The 26,696-nt window shown below is 40.4% G+C and overlaps 1 long non-coding RNA gene across 2 annotated transcripts in view; it reads right to left on the bottom strand.

Moving 5' to 3' along the window:
* Positions 1–26,696, bottom strand: part of LOC134153645 (uncharacterized) — a 58,670-nt gene that overhangs the window by 28,937 nt on the left and 3,037 nt on the right. For both annotated transcript variants that reach the window (XR_009961189.1, XR_009961190.1), the window contains exons 2-5: positions 22,356–22,511; positions 21,752–21,823; positions 21,183–21,376; positions 17,573–17,664 (exon numbers count right to left, since the gene is read on the bottom strand). This is a non-coding gene — a long non-coding RNA (uncharacterized LOC134153645). The remainder of the gene's footprint in view (positions 1–17,572; positions 17,665–21,182; positions 21,377–21,751; positions 21,824–22,355; positions 22,512–26,696) is intronic.

Raw genomic sequence — 26,696 nt, 5'->3', positions numbered from 1 at the left:
CCATTAGAAAGGAACACGTAAAGGGAATCATCTGCAGTTCACTTGTGCCTGGATGCCCCTGAGCACAGGTACACAGGAACCAGAGCTGCAGTTCATCCAGATTATTGCCCTTTCCAGAACTTGTTTCAGGGAGAAGTGCCAGATTATATCCAGGAATCTATAACCTCTCCATTCAAACATCCTGTAACGTTCAACAGACAGCATTGGGGCAGGAATCTTCCCTAAGCCACTCACTATTTTGTAACCCTCTACCTTGTGTTCCTTTTATCTCCTCCTCTTCTCAGTCAATCAGTCCTGACTTTTCCATCAACCCACTTGCAGCTGATGGCTTTTCTAAGTCCATGAATGCAGCAAACTCCCTGCAGCTGGAATATGTTTGCATTTGAGAGGAATGTTGCAGCATACTCGAGTTAGGGAAGAAGTTCACACCCTTCTTGAAGGAGAAAAGAATTAGGAACCAGATGGTCTGGTGCTGATGTAATTCAGGGGTAGCTTGCGTACAGAGGGAGGAAAAGGGGAGACAGTGCTCTTGTGGAGAACAGGGACAGGTGGGGTCTGTATACCAGCACTGCTATCTCAGATTCCTGTAGAGAAGAAACAATAAATACTAGATAAAGTGCTTTAAGGGTTAAGAACTTCAAGGGGATAGCCTGCACAGTCTCAAAGAAGAGATAATAAAGAGCCTGTAACACTAGATCCAGCCTCTATGTAAAGATAATCTACTCGATGGGGGCTTAATCCTGGCAAAGGCTCTATAAAGTCTGGGAAAAAAGGGGGTATAGAGTGAACCCTGAATAGTCTAATTGATCCCAAAAATAGAGTCCCTTTTTATATGTAAATCTGCCATCTCTCTTCAACCTCTTGAACATTCAGAGTCTAATCAAGGAGTTTCCAAAAAGACATCTGCTGTCAGGAGGAAAAGCCATCCCCTTGCTTTTATGAGAAAGCTCTTCTCTCTCAACCAAGGTTTGAAGCTGTGACTCCCTCATGCCACTTTAGTCTCAAAAGATAATGCTGCTGACACGGACATCCTTTGGAGCAGGTGATGGGGGTTTCAGTACAGACAAGGGGAACTCTGCACATCACTCCATGGCCCCAGCAGGTGCAGCAGGAAGAGAGGCAAAGCTGAGGGGCACAAGAGATCTCCCAGGATTGCTTCAAGATGTTATTTTTGTGCACTTCCTTCTACTGAAAAAGGCAGAAGTCAGTTTGCCAGAAGCCATTTTAAACAAAGGTTTTACTCTTGCTTTGCCAGCTGCCCATTTTTATTGTAGAACCAAGAAAAATTACCTGGTACAGCTTTCTGATGGAAAGGTGATGGAAAATAGCATAACTATCCTCACAGCTCTGGTATTTCAGAGAGTTCAAGAAGAGGCAGAAGAGACTGGCAGAAAGAACTGGGCAAAACCTACTAAGCAGACAAGAACTTTCAGATATTCTCAGCCTAAGAAGTCACAGCCCACGAGGCTCACTCCAACAGCTGGGATCATCACCAGGCAAGCAGCAATGTCAAGCTGGTGGTGATGCTGCCTCTTCTCCAACCCACCCCACTGGTGAAGAAACATGGCCAGATGGGTCACAGGATGTTCAGACAGAAGCACAACACCTAGAGCTATTCAGTGACAACAGCCTCCTGGCATGGGAAGCGTGGAGGAGACACCCAGCAGACACCAGTGGGACTGGGGGGAACAGATTCTCTATTTCCTGGAAGTTAAGTTCTCTTTTTGTCAGACTGTCACTTGGGCCATGCACTCCTGCTCCTCCTGCGGAAACAGGAGATCTGAAGGCAGTTCTCTGCTTCAGAGAGCTAGGAAGGGCAGTCAAAAAGGCATGAGAGGGGTTCCTCACCACAGGAGAACCTTTTTCACTAGTTTCTTACTAGCTTTTGCTCACTCATCAGCTCATTTAGCTTCCCTCTTTATGCTGGAGGAAGAAGCAAACTTAGAGAACGGGAAGCTCCAGAGACATACCTGAAAGCCAGAGTAAGAGCCAGTCCCATCGGGCACCCATTCTTTGCACAGGAAAAGGCAAAAAGTTAGCAGGTAAAATTAGCAAATTCTGCACACCAAGGCCAGATCAAAAGCTCAGTGAAGACTGCTCACATTAATCAGCCTTTTCCCTTGCTTCCTTTCAGCAGCTTAGTTAGTAAAGCAAAAGAAAACCATATAGCAAGAGATTGACTTTACTTATTCTGTGAAAACAAAACAGCAGAACAGCAAACGAAACAGATGTGATTGACCGAACAGCCTCTCCTTGTTCTGAAGAGGTCTCACAGCATATCCCTATTACTTGCATTATAGATGTATGTGCTTTTCTTACAAATTGCATTATTACTGTATATTTTCTTGTCTGAAAAATTTCCTTCACTCAGATGAAAATGCTCTAGCTGATACTTGGAATGATGTGGCCCCAACACACGAACACACACACATCTGTTGTCAGAACTTTTCTGCCTTTCTTTTTCTTTCTTTTTAATACAAGTCTGGAATCCACTGAGTGTTCTTCAAGTCTAAGCTCCAAACATTTCAAACGGCACAAAAGGTATGACAAGATGAAAGAAAATGTCCACAAATAGACAGCTAGACAACTAGTTAGCAGCTGTCTGCTTTTCTTCAGTTTTTCTCTCTCTTTTTTTTTTTTTTTTTTTTTTCTTTTTCCTGCAGGGGAAAAAAAAAAACTTTATTTTTCATTCTTGAAGGAGCTGACTGCAGATTCCTTTGTGCTGGCAAGACTCCAACCTTGTTTAGAGCTGGAAGAGGGGGAGGAGGTGAACTCCTTACGATGCCATGTGTAACCTTGAATTTCAGAATGAATTGTCTAACACTGTATGTGTACAGTTGCAATAGTTTAAATGGCATTGCTCATTTTACATCTTTTGTAGTGCACCAATTGTAGTTTAATGAAGTTTTGGTGTTCTATCAAGTCAGGGCATTTATGTAGTAAAAGGAACCAAAAAGAGCAGGTTTTGATTAAAAAATATGCATGGGCTTTAGGGACCTGGTTTAAATATTTCAGATCTTGAGCAAGCATGGAGCTTGCAGTTGAAGTTATTTATCTTCTCCTCAGACAAATCTGGCTGGGGGGAAGGGTGGTAATGCTTAAATCCTTGATTTTAATTACTACTGTTGTTTGCAAGTATTTTTCTTCTGTCACTTATGTTCTCTTTCTCCCTCTAAACAGATGATAAGCAGACAACATGGACTCCTGTCTCATTTGCAAATTTATTTTGGAAACCTGAGCATCCAACGCAAATATGAAACACAAGCTGCAGTTAGATTCTCCTGCAAATCTCTACTGTTCACTCAGTGATTTCGCTCATCCCTCTTGTGAGGTATTATGTGAGGCTGAAAAACTTCCCCTCCTCACCTCCTTCTGGGTCTCTTTGAATGCACATAAATGAATGTGTGTGTATATATGCATGCACGGAAGTCGGCATGCCAGACAGCATTCCACAGCAGATGATAATTCCGCTTTCTCCCTTTATTTGCACATTTAACATGAGTTGCATTCTCCCGGTACCTGCTGAAAGGGTGAAGAAATGCTATCCAAGCCTGGGCTACAGCAGATGCATGGCAAGAACCTCCCTTGCCTGGATACCATCCATAAGCAGAAACAACAGAGTTTCCATCCCATAGAAATAAACATGTTTGACAACAGTTAGCTCTACAGCCCTTTCCACTGACAGCTTCCAAGCCCTTTTGCTTCTTTTTGCTCCTTCACCCATTATCTACCTTGTCTTTTTAGATCATAAGCTCTTCAAGAGAGAGCGCTTTTTTACCGTGTTTGTACAGCACCCATTACAATAGGATTAGTAGAGTGGGACACTGCATTTAGACCACATCAGCATTTTGACTAGCGTTCATACAAATAATAAATAAGGTCAGGCTAGCACAAGATTTGGATGGTCGGCACAAAAGTTTCAGGGGAAATGTTACAGTCTTATGCACATGGGTACTTTGACAGGAGCTCGCCAGAGAGAACTGACTAGTTTGCATCTCACTTGAAGTATGGGAGATGTTTTCCTTTGCATGGATAAGCCTGGATCCTGAGCTAGGACTGTAGGCAGCAGTGTGGATTTATAGTGTACAACTTGCTCCACCACAACTGAGCAACAGTTGACACATTGTCAATGAGGCTACTTGAAATTTAAACAATAGCTTTTCTGGTCTGGCTACAGATCTTGGGTTCAACTGTTTCCCCTCACATCAGCCAAAAAGCTATTGGGGTTTTACTCCAGCAGCCCTGTATAAACTGCATTATTCTTAACAATTACTAGCATGTCTCTCTGGGGAAACAGTAACAACTGACTTTTGATTAAGGCAGCTACTCACCAGACTGAACCACGGAGAAAACTCAGAAGGGTAGCTCCTCAAAAGAGGTAAATCACTGGACTTTCAACAAGATAAAGGTGCCTGTATCAACTTGTTCTGAGGGATCCCTTCCCTGTATTTCTGCTTGTCCTTGCCACTTCTTCCCTTACTGGGAAAGCCAACAAAAATTCTTTTACTCAGTGAGGACTTTCTAAAGCAGAGAAGGCAGCAGAGCACCAAACTTTCATTACACAGAAGTCCTACCTCGTGCTTGTTGATGTATCTCTACAAATACCCTCCAGTGAGGAGAGCTCTTGAAGCTTTTCTTCCCAACTGCAGCCCTCACAGAATGTGAACAAGACATACCAACAGGAGCAAAAGGCCAGATTTTCCATTGTGTAATGTAATTCCTGAACGAGGGTTCATAGACACAAGGAGCGTTACAAGGCCATGAGCTCCAGGGAAAGTCTACTAAAGAAGTGCGGCTCACAAGCACAAGTGAGGCCACAGGTGGGGTTGCCAGGGAAATAGTTCTCATACCACCTTGCATTTACACAAGGGTAAGAAGTATGGCATGGTGGGACATTACTCCAGCATCTTTCTAGCATTGCAGAGGCATGAGCAATTGAATTAGCCATGGAGGAATGGAGAATCAGTTCATGGACTAACAGAACGTTAAAATGACAGTGCAAATAAAACCTCTCTTTCAACACTGAGAACATCACAGTTCAAGGCCAAAAGCTTCATTCTCTTTCTGCGCCTAATTTTAAACATGAACCAGAGAACTAACATGGAGACACTGCTGTCAATATTCACTTTCCTAAGTGTACCTTGTTTAACTAGATGGTTTTGATGATAGGGGAATGAATTTATAAATAAGTAAGGGAAAAGAACTACTGCTTTCCTTTTTTTTTTTCCCAACAAGGAAGAAATAAAGAAAGAGACTCAACAAAAACTAACAGAGAAGAAAGAAACAGATGGACAATAAGCAAAAGAAAATTAAATAAACACATACACATACACAATAAAAAGTACATACCTAACACCAATGGCTTGCAATTAGGAGAACTTCTCCCTACACCCCAAGCATCCCCACTAATACCAGCCGCTGATTTAGGGTCACACCACTGGGAGAGATCAGCTTGTAACTGTAACCTTTGGGAAGTCAATCCTGCCACTGCAATCCCACCAGACAGCAGCCAGACCTCAACATGGAGGGACTAGAACTCGTTTAATTAGTTCAGTATAACCAGATCCTTTTCCATACCACTTTTAATTCCCCAGAGTACAGAAAAACTTCAGCAATTTCAGGCTGCCAAAATATTTCTTTACAGAAGTGCCTGAAAGTCCCTTTTTACTTCAGTCCTCATCAAGTTATGATAAATTAGAAAGTCAAAATCTGCTGGATCTGTAGCAGATGTTTGTTACCTATTTCCTGTGTAGACACACAGTTACCACTGATATCAAGGAACGAGGAGCTCAAACACATCTGAGCCTTAGAGCACAAGGCAAATACATGGGACGGAAACATGTATTTGAGTGTTTCCTCTAAAACTGAGAGTAGAGAGCTGCTTCACAGCCTCCAGGCAGTTCTAAATTAGATGAAGTCACTGGTCCAGCACTAAGCCAGCCCTCTGGAGATGCTTCAGCAGACCTTACCTCTGCTGCTGTGCAGCCTCACCGAGGGCATCCACAGGGAGCTCCCAAAGAAAGACTCTGTTTATGCAAAATATGCGTTGCTCCACAAGATCCAGAAGAGAGGATCCAAAATTTTCCAATACTTCTTTCTGCCTGGACCATTTATCATGTTACCGAGAGGCCTTCTAAGCATAGATGGAAAGCTCACTGATTGGTGTAGCCATACAGGAAGAAGAAAATGTGACACTTTGGGCATTTATTTAAGCCATAAATGTCTATCATGCATTTGGGTGTCTGCTGGTGCCAACACTAGTCCTGCTAGTGGAAGAGGTACAGCTTCTGTCAAGGGAAGCAGAAGAATAAAAATAGGGAGAGCACAAGTGAAAAGGAGGGAGCCTCGAACGACAGGCAGAAATGGTAGCTCTACAGGTCAGAGGGTTTTTAGTGCAATGCATGTGCTGCAATCCTTTAAGCAGTATAATGTAGTTCAGAGGATTCAGAGTACAGAATAGCATCTCCAGTGTATTGCTCTGCTGGAAGCCAGACATTGAATGTTGTTTTTCCAAATTAGGAAGAAGAAAGAGAAATAAAACAGTGAAGAAATCAGCAAAATATATATATATATATATATATATGTACATATATAGATATATAGATATATATAGCATGTCTCTATATCTATATATACACATATATACCTATATATATCTATATATAGATATATATATGCCTCCATATTTAAATGCAATGTAAATTATATAAAACTGTCCTTCTGTCCAGGCCTACTAGCAATATTCAGCAGATCTGTATGCTGCAAATGCTAGATACCAAAGGGTAATTCAGGTAGATGAAGGTTTTTGCTAGGTTGTGGTTAAATGCCCGGCTGGGCTTTGCTGATGAACTATAGGGCTGACGTTATGAGCTACTTGTTTGGTATATTAGTGCAGATAATAAACAATTTCTTATGTAGGAATCATTCAAAATAAGTATTTATACTTTTAGTAACACTGACATAAAAGTGACAAATTAAAGAGGAAATAAAGTGTTCTTTCTAGTCACATTACCCCTTGAGGAGTTTTTCTGTCCCCTTTTTACAGTAATGCACAGTAATAGACAATCATGCCCTCAGCTGATCATTAAACTGTTCAGTAATCCAGGCTTACAAACTCTAATTTTTCCAACCTTTTTCACAGATATATCTTTATATGTGGCCACAATCACATCAGGGCAGCTACCTTTGGATGTACTACTGTGTAAAGTGACAGCATTGGTAGCCAACAGCAACATAATCAGCTGTTCACATGACTTACAGAATATGTGATTTTTATCTGCAAAAAAGTATAGAAGTGGACAGGACTGACTAATGAAAGTGCAGAAGACACATGTATGTATACGAGACGTTTGCCTCAGGATGAGGAAGTATTGCATTGTCTGAATCGTGGCATACTCTGAAACCTTCCCTCACTGCTATTCGGTGTCCTTCAAGAAATGATTCCCACCAACAAAGCATTGAATGGACTTTTACAGGGGGTTCATTTACTGAGGCTTCAAGACATCTGAAGTATTTAGTATAGGCCCAGGTAAGTGAAGGGATTAAATTATATTTCTATTTGCTAAGCTATCGTTTACCCAAGTATGTTCCCAAGTAAACTGTCTTTTACCCAAGCCATCTTTTTACCCAGGTATAAATTGCAATGGGTGCACACTGCAAACTGTACCGCTTTGTGAGGAAGGAAAAAAAGAGGTAATCATGACAAATTATACTTTTTCCAAGTTATCATCATCTTGCTCTGTCTCTGTCAAATTGTTCCTCAAACACAGCAGTCTGCAAAGCCACCTGATTCCTTTCTCTTTTTTTTCTTTATCCCTTTGTACTATTTATACCTCTTGGATAAAACATGTACTTTTGCATATCTCAGCCATTTCAAGGGCTGAGATGATGAACTGCACTGTTTAGTCCTTTCCATCACAGTGTCACTAGTGGTCATGTCCCTGATTATCTTTAAGGACAATGCATTCAATAATCACTTCAATCCAAATCTGTCTATAATTATGATCGAGGATGATATGCTAAGCTATATATGTGAAGGAATGGTTCATTTTTCAAGACTACATGTTGTTTTCCTAATTCTTCGTAGCTGCAACATAACCTTGGTCTGCAACTTCACCAAAGAGTGAGTGTGACTTTCTCTCTCTGTCTCTCTCTCTCTCAAAAAAAAAAAAAAAAAAAAAAAAAAAAAAAAAAAAGAGAGAGAGAAGAAAGAAAGAAAGAAAGAAAGAAAGAAAGAAAGAAACACCCTTCCCTCCCCACTTAAGATTTACCATTTTTTAATCAGTTTACCATTTCTGGGCAGTTGGTTTTCTCTTGGGCTTTTGACAAGACAAATCCAGCTCCCTGTAAAGCTCAGTCAGTATCTGTAGTGGACTTGTGGGTGAAGGCGGCAAAAGAAAAAGGAAAATTTGTTCTGAAAAGGGAAGTCCTGCTTTTATAAGTTAATTCTGGGCTCAGGACTCCTGTGATGGTTCAGAAAGGCAGGTAGAGCTCAGCTATCGTGTGCTTGGACTTTTAAAATTCTCTTCTGCTTCTTGCCTCTGCTGGGAGCAATTTCACTGCAATTACTGAAACGAAGCCCCTATTCCACTCTGTAGCTATTCACATGACCCTCCGTCCTTTGGACTTGATTTTCCTCCAGTTTTCTCCACAACAGGAACAGTCGTGAGGAAATTTTCCTCAGGCAGTGGCTTCAGGTTTCTATTAAAAACTTTTGCTACTTACAACACTTCTCAAAACCTTTAAAAAACAAACCTTACATTGGAATTATTCAATCAAACAGTATTAAAAGCGCAGATTATGCTTTAGAAACCACTTACAAAGAAGGTTTTTACAGATCAGTGAGGACGCTAGCGAGGAGGGGCCCCTGATATGAATGGAAACGTTTGTTTCGATTCTCATTTATCTCAAGGCCCGGGTGCTTTCTGGACAGTGAAACATTCTTCTCCTCCGTGTGTTTGGAAAAGTGAGGATCGAGTTGCGAGAGAGTGCCCTTGAATGCTCAAGCAAAGAATTTGCTAAGTGGCCTTCTCCGCCAACACAACTCCCATGCAACGGTGGCTTCCCAATCCTCTGCCTTTGACTGCAGGATTACCCAGCTCTGGCCACCCATCTTTTCTCATCAAGAGGCAGCAAAGCCCTGGGGATTATACCTAATTACCAAATCAGGACCGTTTCTCACGATGAAATGTTTGCAATTTCTCCACATTCTTGAAATGTTAATCGAGCCTTGGTAAACACACAAAACATACAGTTTTATGAAGGTCCTAGAGATCTGAATTTTCCCTGGGCTGCTCAGGGATCTTGGTCGCTGGGTGTGTATGGGGCTGCTCCTATCTGCCTCAATTCGAGCCATCCCTGCAATATATGTGTTAACTAAAGAGTAATAGAATACCACTGTAACTGAGATCATATTGATATGGAAGGCAGCTATATTTAAGGAAAACATGAGGAAAAGTGGATTTGGGGGTTATCTTTTATATAAGCAATAGATGGGTTAAATGTATCTTTGGCTGTATAATGTACTCAGAGCAAAAATGCGGCCCTGCCTGGTCCCTACTGAAATCAGCAGCGAAGTTCTTTAATAGAAGCCGAACTCATCCCTTAGCAAGGCAGTGACTCGTACAACTATATCAGAAACAAAATCTGCAGCCTCAATCTCAAACCCAGCTTGCACTGACAGCAGTGGAAGTTTGGCCAGAGCAGAGCGCAGCGTTTGTCCCATAACTTGCATAGCTAAACTCAAGCTTTTCTTCTTCCTGCCATCCAAAGCTTCTTGGGATTAGTCAGGACTGATATTGATGTATGAACATCTTAAAAGGACTGTACATAGCTCCCAGGCTGAAGACTAAACATTGCTGCCTAAAACAGAATTTGGCAGTGATTCTATAGGATGAATCTAATCAGAGCAGACAGATTACAATACATGGTAAAGGCACAGAGTAGAAAAGAAAAAAGGACTTGCTCTGTAGCATTGCATAATATATTCTGGAGAAACTAGAAAACCTTTCAGAGCTGCTGGGACAGAGGGAAATGAACCATTTGTTCCTATGTGAAATAAACAAAAGAAGGAAATGCTCCAGTCTGTCTCCAAACTAGGAAAGGAATGGCAGCGAGAGAAGTGACCAGAAACTGAACTAAAAGAATTTGGAGCTTTTCACATTGTCCAGTTCCTGACGGTAGCTGCATGTGAAGTGTAAGGAACAGCCCTCTGCGCACCACCTCTTCCTCTGGCCGGTCCTGACCAGCCGCAGACCGCTGTGTGGAAACACAGCCTTTGGCAGACAGCCCCAGATGCCTGCGCTCCAGTGCCAATAGGCAATAGAGCAGCTCTATTTTTGAGCCCTGGTATGCCGCTTGATAAAGGGAAAATCAAAGCAATCCCATATTGCACCAGATCTTGTGTGCAGCATGCTACGTGCCAAAGGGCTCCCCTTCCAGACACAAGTGATGAGATTATTTTCCAGAGCAACAGTCCTTTTCAGTAAGGGGATCTGCACTAGCAAATTCATGCAAAGAATGGAAGGACTTGGAATTTGGAAGACAAAACCCAGAACAGTGTTCATTGCAAAATACTCAGCACAGCCTTCCTTGCTTTTTGTCACTAAAGCTTCATTTGTGTGATTTTTGTTTTTAGACGGCAGCCAATTCACTTAATCAGGAAAAAGCACACAAAATTTACTTCTGCTGTCCTCTTCATTACTGTATAAGATCTCCAAATCACCACTCACCTTCATGAAGTTAGGAACTACTCTAAAGTTTTGATTCATGTAGGAAAACCATTAACTAGGATTTCAGAGCATTAAGTGAAGCCAAGGAACTGTGTTGTCCAGACTTGTTCCCTTACTGGATTTCTCAAGATTTTACATTTCCCTTCTGAAGAAAGCCAGAAATGCCAGCGCTCTTTATCCTTCTAAGCAGAACCCAAACAAGATTCTTGTTTAAGTAAATATGACCATGACTCAGTCTGCAACTGTGATCACACCGCCTTTCTATGGACACCTTATTAAATACTTAAGAGATGAGTTGCCCACTCTTTTAAACAGCCTTATATATCACATTCACAGCTACAGAATTAATGCAGACAGCCAGTGTTCTCGTCTCACTCATAGATCCTGATTTACGTTTCTGGAGCCCACTTCTCAGCTCAGACAAAAAGCTCAATTTCCAAGCTGAACAGTTAGTCCATATGACATCCCCAAGGGGACGTATCTGGAGCCCTCGTGACCAACTACATACAGCCATGTCATATAAGGCCTTATGCAAAATATCAGGCTCTGTCTTAACCTTCCCCAGTGCACACTTCTCCCTGCTGGGAGACTGCTCCAGAACATCCTTCTTCTAGTAGTTAAGGATCTTCACCTAATTTCCAGACAAAAATGCTTCTGCAGAAATCTTTTATCTATTTGATCTTATGACAGCTCTGTTCTTTAATTTAATATTTCTCCCCTAAGTGTTCTCCCTACTTCAGTATATTTATAATCCAAGAATCATCTTTCCTCTTGCTTATCATCCTATAAAGCTAAACAGATATAGCTTCCTTAGTTTCCAGTGTTACAGCAAAATGCATATCCTGAGCTGTATACAGCTGTATATAAATGAGCAAAATCAAACTGGTGGATATACCTCTATATGAGCTTCACAGCACATCTGATGGCTCTGTTTAGACCTTGGTCTGCTGTAGTAATTCACTGAATGGGGGTATTTCATTTCACAGGTTCTTGTGCCAAGATCAAGGGAGAAGGTAAACACCTTTCAGCGGCTGGAGATGTCAGATCCTTCTTGACTCTGCGCCTCCAGGCTGAGACTACGGACTCTTCTGCTTCCCCAGCTTCCCACATTTTTCTTCCTTTCATAAGGAACTAGTAGGGGCTTAGGGATCCAAGAGAGGCATTTGGAGGAGGAACAAACGGAAGAGGGTTTCGTGGTGCTGATGCTTCCCAAGTGAGAGAAGTCAGGCCTGGGAAACAGGAACTCCACTCCAGTGCTGTTGCTGAGAAGATTTCTATTTCCAATTTAAATGTAATTTTAAGAGCTCTTTGTAGCAGTGAGAGTTCACTGCAAGAACCCAAAGGCTTAGTGCACAAACTGTGTCAGGCCTTAGAAAGGGTCCCATCAATTTCAGTGTGGCATGCCTTAGCAACATAAGCTCTTATGCTGCAATCAGGAATGAGGGAGCACTTTAAAAATGCTGGGCTCTGTAATATTTATAGACTCCTACTTCCTGTATCATTCAGTTCTTTCACTTGGCCGTTTGGGCAGCTCCAAGAATTGTTCATCTGTAGCTTGTGATGCTTGGTTTCCCCTCATGGAAAGCAAGAGAGAAACAGGCAGGGAGACCTTACAAATATGGAAAGAAGGGACAATCTGTATTACCAGTTTAAAAGTCATAGATTGATTCACAATAAATAAAGAAAAAAATGAATGGCTGAGTATAAAATAACAGACTACACACATATGCAACACACTATGATCTGACACACCATAGTTCCTGTAGCTCTCACAAGGTAAATATGTGCCCATCACACAATGTTTACAAATCGTCACTAGTGTTTTTCACAGTGATTAATTAGGCTGAAAAATCAGATGGACAAATAAGGAGAGGATTTTTATTCTGGAAGGACAATTCATTGGCCAAAAGGAGAAGAAGATTAAACACTGTGCAGACTTTTCAGCTTCAAATATCAACAAAGTTCTTCTAAGTAAATTTAGCAATGGGGAAGAAAGACAGGCAGTTCTGAGAAAATGCTCCCTCCAAAAAGTGCTTGAAGGGAATCCAGTCTGGAGAGCGGAGAACTCTCCGAAGCCAGAAATGGTAAATTGTGACTCAAGTCATGCCCCAGTTTTGCCCATATACAGTAGCATTCATTCAATTTCCATAGAATATCAAGTAGCTGAAGCTATATTCATAACACATACCTCCAAACTACTTAAAGCACAGCAGAATTTCTGAACTCTAAATCATGTAGATAGGAACTCTAAAAGTAGATACGGCATTCTTCTGCCATATCAATGTTCAGGATAGTCCATGACTGCAACCAGAAAATGTTCAGAAAACATGTATAAATGCAGAATGCCATATCTGTTTTTACTGTTGGCATTAGACCTGCAAAATCCAGATATATGAAAGCAAAGCATGAGGCTGTGTTTCAGTTTCTTTGCAGCCGTATGAAAACCTTGGTTTTCTCGAAGAGCCACTCAAGGGGATAACTTACTTTTTCTTCAAACATTTTTCTATGTTTTTATTACTAAAGGAGAAGTGCTGCAGGACTTATTTAGGGAGTGATAGTGGATGACAGATTAAATATGAGCTCACAGTGAGAGACTGTAGCACAAAGAGGCAAATACCATACTGAGATGTGGAGCAGAATTATTTGCAAGACTACAGAGGTAATAATTCCTCTGTACACAGCCCTGGTGAGGCCCCTCTTGGAAAACTGTGATCAGTTTTGGGCAACTCAATATAAAGAGGATAGCAATAAAATAGAGCGAATACAAAGAGCAGTGATAAAGATAAGCGAGTTGGAAGGTATGATGTATGAGTAAAAGGTAGAGGAACCTAACCCACTATACATAGCTGAAAAAGAAAGGGCAGGAGAGGAAGGGCATGATAATGCCATAGTATTCCTGGGTGGGTAAAAGGCTTGCCTATGTGTGTAAATATATTCCAGAAATACCTATCAAAATGGTAGTTTTCATGGAAATTCAAAAACAAAAAAATCCTCTTCTCCTCCTCAGTTTATAGATATATTTGGGTAGTGAAAAGGAGAAAAGGAATTTATTGAGAAAAGGAGGAACATTTGGGAAAGAAAATAAAATTTCTTTTTAGAGAAGAAAAACAAATGAGAACACACACATGCACATAAAGGCATGTATACACACACACACATAGAAGTTCTCCTAAAGAAAGCTTTTTAAGGAAGCATTATTAGCCAGCTCTAATCAAAGGCTCATGTTCAAACTTCAGTCTGTTCTTGAAGAAAAGCAACGAGACAACCATGAAAAGGATAAAATGCCTCCTTTTAGGATGGAATAATGGAAATGAAAAAAAAAAGATATTTTTCTGGGTAACTTTATCTCATTCCAGCCTGTTGTTCGTGCAGTCTCTTTCCCTTCAGCAGAAAAATGTCCATCATTGTAAAATGGCAGCACTACGTTTGCAAAGACGTCCTTCTGGATGAGTTGGATGGATGATCTCCTTCAAGATTGGTGGTCAGAGAAGAGCAGCTGGCATTGCTCCAAAACAAGAGCTCTTAGATTTCAGACTGTTGAAGCCTCGACTTGCTTGGGTATCTCCAAGCACTCAGGCAAGCGTGATTAATAACAAGGTGGCTGAGCCAGCTGGGGTGGAGGTAGCAACGGAAGCCAGAGTAGGGGAAGACTGTCAAAGTCAGCACTGCTGAATTCAGACAAAGCTGCTATAAGGGAGGGGAAGGAAGGGGAGGGGGGATAAAATATGCTACTGCAGTGTTGATTCCCACTTACAGCTTAGCATTAGCTCAGCTGCACACCTGTAATTAATACATGAAATTGTCTTCTTTAGACATTCTGTTTTATGACGTTGTTTGCATAATCCTTTCACTAGTCTGTCTGTTTCCTGGCAATTTGTGACTTTCCTTCAACTTTCTAATAACTTTACTGGAAAAAAAAAAATAGAAGAAGAAGAAGAAAGAAAGAAAAAAAAAGAAGAAGAAGAAGAAGCCACTAGAACCAAATGAGCTGTTTAACCTATTTCTTTCTTTTTCTCTCCCTCCTTTATTTTTTCCAGGACAACTAACAGAGCTGAAGCCTCTCATTTTGACTCAGAAATAGATGTCTCTTTCCAACTATTCTGCATTTGACTGGCAGAGTGTCCTGCTTGTAAATCTTCTACAAAAATTGGTGCTTGCTTTTCAAACCTTCAGCTCCAAATATGAGTCAGCCTTTGAATTTATTAGATTGTGTTTATTTTCCCTGTATATTCTTCTAAATTATAGTGGCCATCTTTCCAGTTCCTCTTCTCTCTGTTTTCTCCTGAAAATATATTTCTTGTTGTTGTTAAATAGGCCCTCAACTCTGAAACAGTCTTCTCATTCACTTTCTTCTCGGCTTTCTTGCCTAACAATTACAGTAGAAGTTGAATCCAGACCACGAGAGTTTGTTGAGGAGAGAGAGGTTGTTGTTTTAGGGTGGAGAAGATTGGGAAAAGACAGACATTTTCATGTATTTAAAATTAACTGCTCGGTGCACGACAAGTCAATAGGATGCATCCACTGCATGGTGAGCTATGATTAACCAGGAGCCTGACATATATGAAACACGGAGGCACTGAGAATCCCAGAGGAAAATCTCACTCTATTACAGCCTTCTGAGCCATGTACCAATATCACAGCTTCAGTTGTCATCCACAATACCTGTGTCTTGTCTTCCACAGGAGATATTCAGCATGTGAGACCGTAGGCACCTAACCACTGCTGAGAAAAATTGAGCAATAGTTTCACAGCAGGATGAGTCCCAAATTATTCCTTGTGAAATTACACACTTCTAACCTGCAAAAATGTATAATTTGGACATGAGTGTGTTTTTCTGCAATAGTTAGAGTTGCTTTTATGTACCCTAAAGAACTGAGGCTGAAAGAAAGTGTTGCCACCTTTAAGTACTTGGGAGGGGAGCTATAGCAGGCCTCCTGCTACGATGGAAGCATTGTGCGGGATACATGTCCTTTTCCTGGGAATTCTCACGTGTTCTTACAGCACAGCCTAATGAAAAGGACATCTGCCAACATTCAGTCCAAACCAGACATCCCAAAAGAGATATTTTGTCTGCATCCACAGAGATGAGAAACTTTGAAACATCTTCCTTCACAGATACATAGAAAATTCACTTTAGCATTCTTGACCTGTTGAGATGTTCTAGGTCTGTAAAAACCTTTATGTTAGAGATTCAAACCTCCACCTGGACTTTGAACCCAATGTCATCTTTTCCACAGTATGCTCCACCAAGAGTCTTTATTTTTGTGCCGACACCCATTTCTGATGTGCAAACATCCACCTAAATTGTATCTAATCTGGGTCCACACTTGCTTATAGTTGCTGCTAAATGAAGCTTTATTTGCATAAAATTCAACCTCTCACTCGCTGCAATTCCACAAAGGGTAAATTCATTTAAAAAAGAAAACTTTAAGAAAGGTGCAAGTCTGATGTGAATTCAATTGAGAACCTCCACCTCACCTAATGCTGGATGTGACTCACATCAAAAGCCACTATAAATAATTTAGATATTGTTGATCAGTACAAGCGCTACCTGACCAAGGGTCATTTCCCCTTTCTAACCCCCATTGGTAACCACCTACTTATGTTACCAAGACAGCTTCTCATGTTAAAAATATTTGTATTGATTTGCTTTCCACAGAACAAGCAATTAAACCCTGCAAAACTGTCAACACTGAATCAGGCAATGCAGAAGTCAGAACTTTCTTTGAGAAATTAACCCACATCCCCCACTTGGTGTGGATGCAAAGTTTGAGCTCCTATGCTGAGATATTGCTAAAGCATTTCAGCCCAGGTCTATGCATTTACTTTAGGTACATATTAAATGAGGAGCTTCAGAATTAGGTCATCACATGCTTGCCTGGAAGTCCAGCACGAGTGCTGAGAATACATAGAGGAGTTTGACATATATCCTAGTACTGATACCCTTTAAGATATTATATACTTCCATTCCATTCAAAACTATACTGCTTAGCTGAAAACACCCAGCTGGATGTTCAGAGCAACCCCTTTACACCTATAAATACTCTTCCAGCTCCCTCGCTCTAGCCCTGGGAAGAAAGAAACTCTCTCTCCAACAACCACAGTAATCACCTCCAGAGAAACACGTGCAGTTGGCACAGAACGTTTTTGAGTCACCGGCCCATTAGCATTCAGGTCAGGACAAAGGTTATTAAGCAGAGCTCCAGCCTGGTAGCACTATGGAGCCTTCATGCCTCGGGGGAATATTCTCATAATGAGGTGGCCTCATGGTGGAGGGGATGTGCACCTGCTACTTTTAGCCTCATGATGTCAAAATGGCAGAATCATTACTTCCCATCTCCTAGCCTCCCGTAGAGCTGCCAGCAACACCCAAAATGTAGACAAGGGACTGCCACTTTGCTTTAACCCACACGTGGGCCATAAGAAGGCAGGGCTAATGAAAGACAGAGCTTTTCCTTCTCCTCCCTTGATATCCAGTGGCAGGAAAATGGTCAGGCACAAGTTAGAGCTTGCAAATTTAGATATTCAAAGGAGTGGGAAGGGGGATGAGGGGCAAGGGATCCCTATAAATGGTCGTGAGAGATATAAACATTTACAGGGACATCAATCACCAGCTAGGTGAAACTTGCTTCTCTTTTACCTTCAGAAATCCCAATGGACAGGCTGAGAGGGGCTTAGGTAGAAAGAAAGTTTCGTCAGTTACCTTGACGAAGCAAAATCACTTGCCTCAGAACAGCTCCACAGAGAGCTCACCAAGAAATGATGTACCAGGCAAAAACTCAGTGTTCTTGAGCAATGTTTGAGACAAAGCCAGATCAGATCAAATCTGTTTACCCACTTACCTTTTACGAGCAGCCAACACAGGGATACAGATAAGGAAGACTGTCCTTTCTCATCCGTCACATAAGTCCATGGGTAGGAAGCAGAAGTCAACCTGAGAAACAGCAGCAAGGTGGAAGCTCAGCAAGGCTCTGCTATTGGAAGAGTTGTGCTGTGGCAAAGTAGGGCATTAACTCTGCTGCCCCTTCCCCTTCAAACTATTCATTGTCCAGGCTGTCCTAAGAGGAACACAGCTTTTGCAGAAGCTTAAGCTCACCCTGGGTAAGAGCCATTCCTTGTTTACAGCTACATGTATCCAAAAATTGCTTCTTTGATGTCTAGAGTCTGAGAGAGATTAATTATGCACAACTTACACAGATGCACTATCCTAGTTCCTGCTGCTTAAGGGCTCGGGGTTATTCACTTCCTCAAAAGGTCATTAGTTAATGGCCCTGTAATCTAGCCTACATTGACTGAAACCAGATCCCATCAACTAGTTTTAAACTTGGTAAGACGACTCAGAATTACAACAAAAATTGAAAGTCTCTGCAAGAGTTTCCAGATGTCACTCAGCCACCAGGCATCATACTGAGCTTGCACATTTGCTGAAGAAAGCCTATTTCTATAGAAATAGCTGAAACCATCCATGGACTGAGGAAGGAAACCCCAAACAGTAACCCTACAGAGGAAAAATGTTAGTTGACAATCAGCCCAGTGCATACACACTTCCCAGAAGACAGGACTCCTTTAAAAATTATAATGGCAATTTATTCATCAGTGGCATTGCAATTCTTTGATTAAAGGACCAGCATTCCTTTTACTGAAGTCACTAGCCTCTGCTTTTGACTCTAGCAGCAAAAGGAGGATCAAAGCAGACTAGAAAAATATGCAGCTCAAAATGACCTCCCCTCCCACTTGAAAACTAGTCTAAGGATACTATAAATGCTCATACTTCAAGGCTTAAGATGATCTCTGACAACATGGAATTAGGACAAAAATCTCCTTAGAAACAATTCTCTCTTACCTTTCTACTTCAGAACTTACTAAATTTTGGAACTTCTTCGAGCACAAGAAACCAGTGAGAAGATGTCAGACCAGATCGACCAGGTCTCTCTGGCCCGGTGTCAAATGATTCCTCCATGCTGCTAAATTTTTGGGTTGCTAAATACTGTCTACAATTAACTTGGTTTATAATTATTGGCTTTGTTTATCATTTCTAGCTTTAAAAGGGGACTGATGTGAAGAGGTGGAGGTGGCATGCTCATGCTGATAGTCTGGGTTCCTTAATTAATATATCTTTATAGCTCAAGTCTATAATCCTAGGTATGTTTTAGCTGTAGAAAACATGTCCAAGGTCATTTAGAGATTCTATGGGAAATTAGGGAAAAAAATTTAGATAGTCTCAACTCTGTTGCAGTGACCTGAACCCAAGACCATTCATCTTCTCTCTATAGACCCTGACGGAACATTCTGTTATTTCTAGTGCACTTTAATGTTTTATTTTGTTTGGGGAGTTCTTCACTACTCGTAGATTTTCTTTGTGTTATTATTCAAGCCCCAGGTTGAGTTTATTTATTTATTTTTGGGTGCACTAGCACAGATTTGAAGGAAATATGTAGGTGGGGAACATAATGCTTCCAACTGAACTACACTGGGAAGTACACACTACAGTAGTTTAAAGATTAGAAATAGGATCATTTGGATGCCTGGATTTGAATATGATTTATGGATCACTTCCAAAGACATTATTGTTGCTTATCATTCAGACGACTGTGAAACTGAAGACTATGTGGGAAATCATGCAAGAGATACATTGCCTATAGAATGGGGAAAATATTAAATCTTAAAGTGGCTGATGCAGCAATTAATATTGCAACCTTCACTGCCTATGCACAGAAGAAAAGGGTAAGATTGCCAAGATGTCTATTTCTCATAAATAACTGATCTCCAGACTTAAAGGGAGAGAAGAGCTTAAATGTATATTATATACCACAGTCCCTCTTACTTTTGCCTTGGAGGAAGTGCTTAAAATATTAGTCACTGGCTAACCAGGAATTCATATGCAGATATAGGATTCAGATATCCTAGATTGCCCCAGCAGTGCTTGATTGAACAGAGTGCAAAACATCAGGAGAAACAACATCTTTGGCTCCTGCTGTGGTGGCCGAGTGCAAGGAGGAAAACTCTAATCTACCCTGTGTGCATGGAGTGTCATAGCATCCCATAATAAAAATTCAGAGGCAATTATTTAGAAATGTACATGATATTTTTTATCTAGAGGATTTTTTTCTTTTGTTGTCTTGATCACCTACCCAAAGAATAGGTGCCAAATAGAAACACTGATACAACACTCAAATGCCCAGCTCTCCCAAGTCTGTTTTGAACAGTGGGATATATCTACTGGTTTCAGCAAAGCACCTCCTGATTTACAATGGCATAAGTGAGACAAGGTTCGTGTTGTTTGTATTTTATGCCCATCATCAAGAGGACAAACAAGAACATCTATCTGGCCAAACTGCCCGAAATCAGACCTTTGTTTTGTCACGTACACTTTGTGACAGCAAACAATCAAAGATGCGTCTCAGCACATTTATTCCTCAAAGTAACTGATGTGTGAACATCTCAACTCCACACAGAACCAAATACATTTAAATTCACATGCAAACAGTTTCCAGAAGGAAATCTTATAAACATTCGGTCAGCATCTCCATGTCCTTCCCATACCTGTTTCATAGATCCTACTTTGCTCAGAAAGTTATGGATTTTTACCTCATGACCAATCATGACTACACATGAAAAAGCAAACTTTTTTACGTACTAATTCATAAGATTAAAATGGGGCTTTTTCTCTGCTTTGTACTTTTGTTAAGTTATTTGAGAGTTGCTTGATAAAAATAATTATCAATATTCTTTGTCTGGCAGCTGGGGTAGAAGTTTAAACTCTTTGGTTAATGAAGAAAAATTATGAATGTTCTTTGAGAAACTGTTTCTTTACATTTTGAGATATATCAAGATGACTGAAAAATAAATGAGTATTTCTGAATAAAACTCTCAGAAATGAAAACCAATGAGAGAGGGAAACAGACTTTGCACGAAACCAGCAACCAGTTCTACTACAGCCGTTCTTTGCAGGCTGCTTCAAAACCAGCTGTGAAGGTCAGTAACTATTATGGGGGGCACATTTCCAAGCTTTTAATTAAAGGGGCTGGAGGCCAGTGTGCTAAGAGGTTAATCTATGAGTGAAAAATAATAATAAACCTAATTCAACCTCACTATAGTTTTCCATTGGTGTAATTGATTTAGAAGACTCAGACATGGACATACAGAATGAGAGCACGAAGTGTATTATAAAAAAAAATTACATATCAAAGGGTCATATCAAGAGTGTATATATTAACAGCATATATAGTGTCACACAAATATGCCAAATCTTTCTCCAGAGGCCTTACTCACTGGCAACAGTGCAGCGCTAATATAGCCCAAATATTGCCTTCTGAAATGGTTCTTCCATTCACCAGCAAGACCAGGTTCAGCAACACATCAGTAATGTAGTGAATTTGGTAATGAGAGGGAAGATTAAACACATCACATTTTCCTGAGCTCTTGAAACCTAAGTTCAGGATAGCCACTCACCTGCACAGAGTGTGAGGAAAGCAGGGCAGTTCTAGCTGCTGGGTTCTTCCCAGAGAAGGAAAAGCAAGCAGCATCCTCCAGACCTCCAATATTCATTATCCATATCCAAGGTACATCAGTCCCAGTGTCTGTGTGATGAAACTGATGGCTCATCCTTGGTCTTCCAGGCACATTTTCCTATGTTCTTATTCCAGCTGAAACAAAATAAACTATTGATCTTAACAAAAAGACCCAAGAGTCTTATTTGAATGAAGACTGAAAAGGCTTGACCAACTGGAGGCAAGTTCACACATGGTGAAGGGCTATACATCCAGCACAGAGAACACTCAACCATCAGGAAGACATTTTTTCCTTAAAAAAGGGGGGGGGGGGGAGGAGAAAGAAAAAAAAAAGAAAAGGGGAAATACAGTATGGAAAAGTCCTAGTTAGTTCAATTAATTATCCACTGGCCATTTACTTAAGGGACCTAGTTACAAATGTATTCTCATCACAATGACAGGAAATCTATCTGAAAAGTCTGCGAAAAGGCTATTAATGAAGAGATTTTTAATGCCTGTAAGCTGAAATACCTTTTCACTCCTTTTGCCAGTAGTTCCTGTGGGTCATTTCTGGGGTCAGCAGTGGTGTGCAGAGTAAAGACTCTGCCAGTGTTGGAGAAGAAAAAAAAAGAAGAAAAAGAAGTACTTCAGTATTGTCAATCTTTTATCCTTGAACGGTACACTAGAGGCTGACATTTAATACCCTAAGGATATAGATGTTTGAAAGCTGGTTATTGTAACAAAGGAAACCATCCAAACTCTGCAAGACCGAATGGATCAGATAAAGCTGACACTGAGATAAATCTGTTTTACATCCATTCTTGCAAAAGTTTTGCTAATCTATGTAGTTATAGCTTTCCTGGAGCAAAAGAAGAGGGAAAAAAAAAAAAAGAACCCTACATTACAGCAAGTCAACATCTTGCCCTTATTTGTAATCTCCAAAGTGTAACATGCTAGTCAGAGAACATTTTTCTCCTGGATCTTGGATGAACTCTATTAAATAGAGAAAGATAAAGGAAAAACTGAAAAACAGACATAGAGTGAGAGAGGACATGAACATGAACATGCAAGTTATTTCTGGTTGAACTTCCATGTTAACATAGATTCTGTTTGTTTGTTTAAGATATTAATTTACCTCCTTCATAGACACAGACTCATCTCCCAATCAGTCAGAAACTTTAACACCTACTCTTCATTATCCAGTATTTATACCGCCAGATTGGACTTTCATATGGAAGCCTGGAGCAATACTGGTACAGATGGCAAGATGACTCTCATGAGATTGATGACTCTAAAGAAATATACAGTATTAAGTCAGAAGGTGCAAATGTTAACATTCCAGTGCAGAAAAGAACTATTCCTTGCATACACTTCTTAGGTTTGTTTTCTCATGCATTACAAAGAGAAAGAAAAAGCCCTCGACACACCTCGTAGCTGGCAAACGAATGATAAATTTACTTTATTTTCTTTTGTATGTCAACTGTTCATGCCTCAGGTACTTAACCTTTACTTTAAAAACATGGTTCAGATCCTAGCCTTGAAGGTGGGTGGGGAGGGGGGATGGTGTTCCTGTAAATGTTTCATTTAACAAAGGCAGTACTATAAGAAGGTTCAGTGGTGAGACTCTGAATGGTATTTATTGTTTCAGATTTCAGGGCTTCCATACATCTGCTGCCTGTCAAAGGCAGATACCACATTCATAAAACAAGTGCCCTGTCTGAAAAAGAGGGAAAAAAGGACTCTTCTCTGTTGCTCAGCCTCCAGGATTATGCAAGATGGGAAGCTATGGGAAGCAATAGTTCTTATTTGCTGTAAAGGTGATCAAGAAAATCTTTTATTATAAGAGGACATGGAAATATGACTTTTAGGACTTTTTTTTTTTTTTAACCTTTTAGAGGCCCTGATTCTGCAAAGCTCTTTAACAACAGTCACAAGAAAGGCTCTTAAGCATGATCTTATACCTCTCCATACTCAATAAAGTACTTAAGAACCTGTTTGGTTGAAGTAGAGCCTTAAAGAAGAACCGTTTATATTTACACTAACTAAGCAGCTCATTTTACCAGGCCCATTACATGATTTACATACTTTATTAGGTCTGGAATGTATATTTCACCCATGGTGAGAAACATGCTCATTCATTTCTTATGATATCATAGTCTTCTCCATGGTAATCTGGTGCTATGTGAGGAAAAACAATAGAAGAGAAAACTTTTCATGCCGAGATGAAGACGGATAAGGAATTATGTTCAGCCGGGTGGGAGAAGAAGAACAAAAACACAGAGCCCCTGATTCTGAGGATCTGATTTATTTAGTATCTGGCATTGGCCATAAAGTGTGGGCAATGAAAAGAGGAGCTGACCTCAGTGCCTCCTAAGCAGCAATCAGAAATCCATTTCAGTGTGTGAGCATTTAATTAGCTTCACTGAGTTTACAAGACCTTCACTCATTTTAAGATACTCCAGGCAACTACCCCATGCATAAGATTACTCTGAATCTGGAATGCCAGCCACTTAGGAAGAATGTCTGGAGAGTTTTAATTGAAGGGTACTCCTTTGTTTTTATATCCGTTTGATGTGCCATCATGTTTCCTTCACCACAAATTTACATCAAGGGATGCAACCAGTCCAAACAATGGGTTTAATCCGTAAATTACAGCAAGCCTTTGAGAAAGTTTAAGGTTGTTCTGTGTCTAGGAAAATTCAAATAGAATCATAAAATTTTTAGCACTAATCTAATTGTTACATAGTGCAGTCACTGCATCACTTCAGGCATTTTGGGAGAGTCATCACTTCCCCTTCTTCAGGAGGACCTGCAGTATATTTTCTACATGCATTTATTGCATGCATACAATAAATATATATGAAGTAGGATTAACCACTAGGAGGCAATTATTAATTTTATTATGGCTTCATGAGGTTTGTGTATCAAGCTCCTCTCCCTGGCAAGGATGAGGCATTGCTAAATACAGTTAATTTCTGGGTTGATCTTATATACTGGACACTAATCCCTTTCATATATCTCATGTGGTTCTTTCTTCTCAGAGATACTGTCCCTCAGTGACCTTCTCTGAGCATTTCATTAAATGTCTTCAGCCTCAGTAAATTACAGCACTTTAAAAACATTGAGTTTAGCATATAAAAAGAGAGAGAGTTTCTGCACATTGCCATGGGATAAGGTGCAGTGAAAATCCCATACAAGCTGAACTGTACTTCCTAATCAAATGGGTGTAACAGATGGCTGCTAGAGCAAGCCATCACAATGGAAATATCTGCAGTTCTCATGGTAACGGAATCTGCCAGGTCTGAGGGATTTGCTGTTTTCCAGGACATCTGAGCTGCAATCTCTTTCGAGCTGTCTAGCAGTCTCAGTCTCTCTCTCTCACTCTCTCAGCATGATGGAGATAGAGTTGAAAGGTGGAGCCTGATTTTGCATTCCAGCTGTGATTAAAGACATGCACACACACACATGCACACACTCAGAATCAATAGCACTGCATATTCATTATGCTATCTAGAACCTCATTAACTGTTCAGAAAGAACAGCAAGGAAATTTTAATATGCCTTCTTCTTTAGGGAGGAAAAGAAAGAAGGATAATGGGGGAGAGGGGGGAGAGAGGAGGATAGCATGTACATGGGGAATTAAGATGCATGAGATGTACCTTTTAATAAAGATATGGAGCAATGTTAAAACTAGCAGTTATTTTCATTTTATGGCAGTATGTCAAGATGACTTAACATAGCAGGATGAAACATCTGGCCTGAAAAAAAAAATCATGATGTCAAATTTCCAAAACATAATATAGAATCTATGGAAGAACAAGAAGAAGAAGGGAAAAAAAGGGCAACTGTGTACCTTCTTACTAAATGAAAGCATGTGACAGACCTCCTGGTACTGTGTAATTAGAAAGATGATCCTTCTCATAAGGTGTAGGATAGCATAAAGACAATGAGCTTTAATTATATATCTAAAGAACTGGGTTTAAACCCATAGAATTCTGTTAAAAGGTTCTTATATTTCTGCATGCAATTCAGAATCATCAGGAAGAAAATAATCATTCATGAGACTGTTTTATTAAAGTCTTTTCCTTCAAATTCCTATCAGTTTAAAGAAATAAGAAGTATACTGCCTTCTTTGCTGTACTACCTGCTAGCAAGCACACAGAGGGTTGATTCACAGCTGCCTGTTCTCTTGGGCATTTGAGCCTGAAGATCAGACAACATATAAGAATTCAGCTGTGGCTCAAAATGGAAACAAAGAGGACCATTCTTAAGCAATGTGAAATGAAAAGCTACAGGCTGTAGACCGTAGCCCTTAGCATGCTGATCCACAATATTGTCCTTGAGGGCACTACAGCTAAATACATACGACAGCCAAAGAGATGGGGAGAATGCTTTCCAGAGTAAAATGACTAGGTCTCCTTTTTTTCATGATGAAGAATAAGCCACGCAATGTGAGCTCCTAAAGTGCCCTCTCAAGAACTCAGTATTGTAAGATGGTATTGTCTACCTATCATGCAGCATTCAAGAACATTTTATATGACCTTTTCTAAAGCCTGGACTGCTTTTACCACAACTGTATTCTCCTGAAATAAGGGTCATGATGATTTCTGGATGACAAATTTAATTCTAAAGTTGGTTGGTTAGTTTCAAACAGATGTGTAGAGCTCATTTACAATAGCTCTGCATTATACCTTCAGAGACCTCCAAACATGTTAAATAGTTCAGAAATTACTGCTGTTGCCAAGCAAAGGTATCTGCAACAGCAACAGCATAATAGTGATGATAGTTTGCATTTATATTGAGCCTTAAGCACCAAAAGATTTAACAATATGAGGGACACAGTTGGCCACCTCCACTCAGAGTATGCAGTGCCCTGATTCATGAGCAGTTCCTCTAAGTTCAATACAGCAGATTCTGCGGCAAGGTGCAAGGCTGCACAGCAATAGTAAGTAGTGCCCAAATTCATGTCTGCTTTCTGCCACACTTGTGTAAACTAAACAGCGCATTGACTCCTTCACCTGATCATGAAAGGCAGCCACTTCTGGAGTGAACTTGGTCTTTTCAAAAGAATGCCACATTCAGCTGAAGCAATAGAAGATTTTTGAGATCTTTTCTTAAAATATAGCCATTCTAATCAGAAAGGTAGTACATAATTTTATCTTTTAGCAGAGAAAAAGCAGCTCTGGATAAGAGTAAGGTGACAGAGAAGAGCATGAAGGGGTGGTTCAGTTCATCATCTCATTATCCAGCGTACTACACGCCTGGATTTCCCCATAATGCCAATTCAGACTGTTGAAGCCATGGGCACACATACCATACTTCTTTAATTTGCAGTCAGCTCTATGTGCACAAGCATTCTGCAAACACAATCAATATGGTTGGTCAAAAATTATTGTTTACTCAACTTGGAATATATCCACAGTTAACACTGTAATTCCTGTAGCAATCAAGCCAGCTTCTACAATGACATAAGCAA

The sequence above is a fragment of the Rhea pennata genome, chromosome Z (assembly GCF_028389875.1).
Source record: "Rhea pennata isolate bPtePen1 chromosome Z, bPtePen1.pri, whole genome shotgun sequence".
NCBI lineage: Eukaryota > Metazoa > Chordata > Aves > Rheiformes > Rheidae > Rhea > Rhea pennata.
The sequence above is the reverse complement of the archived record's forward strand: the minus strand, read 5'-3'. Positions and strand labels throughout refer to the sequence as shown.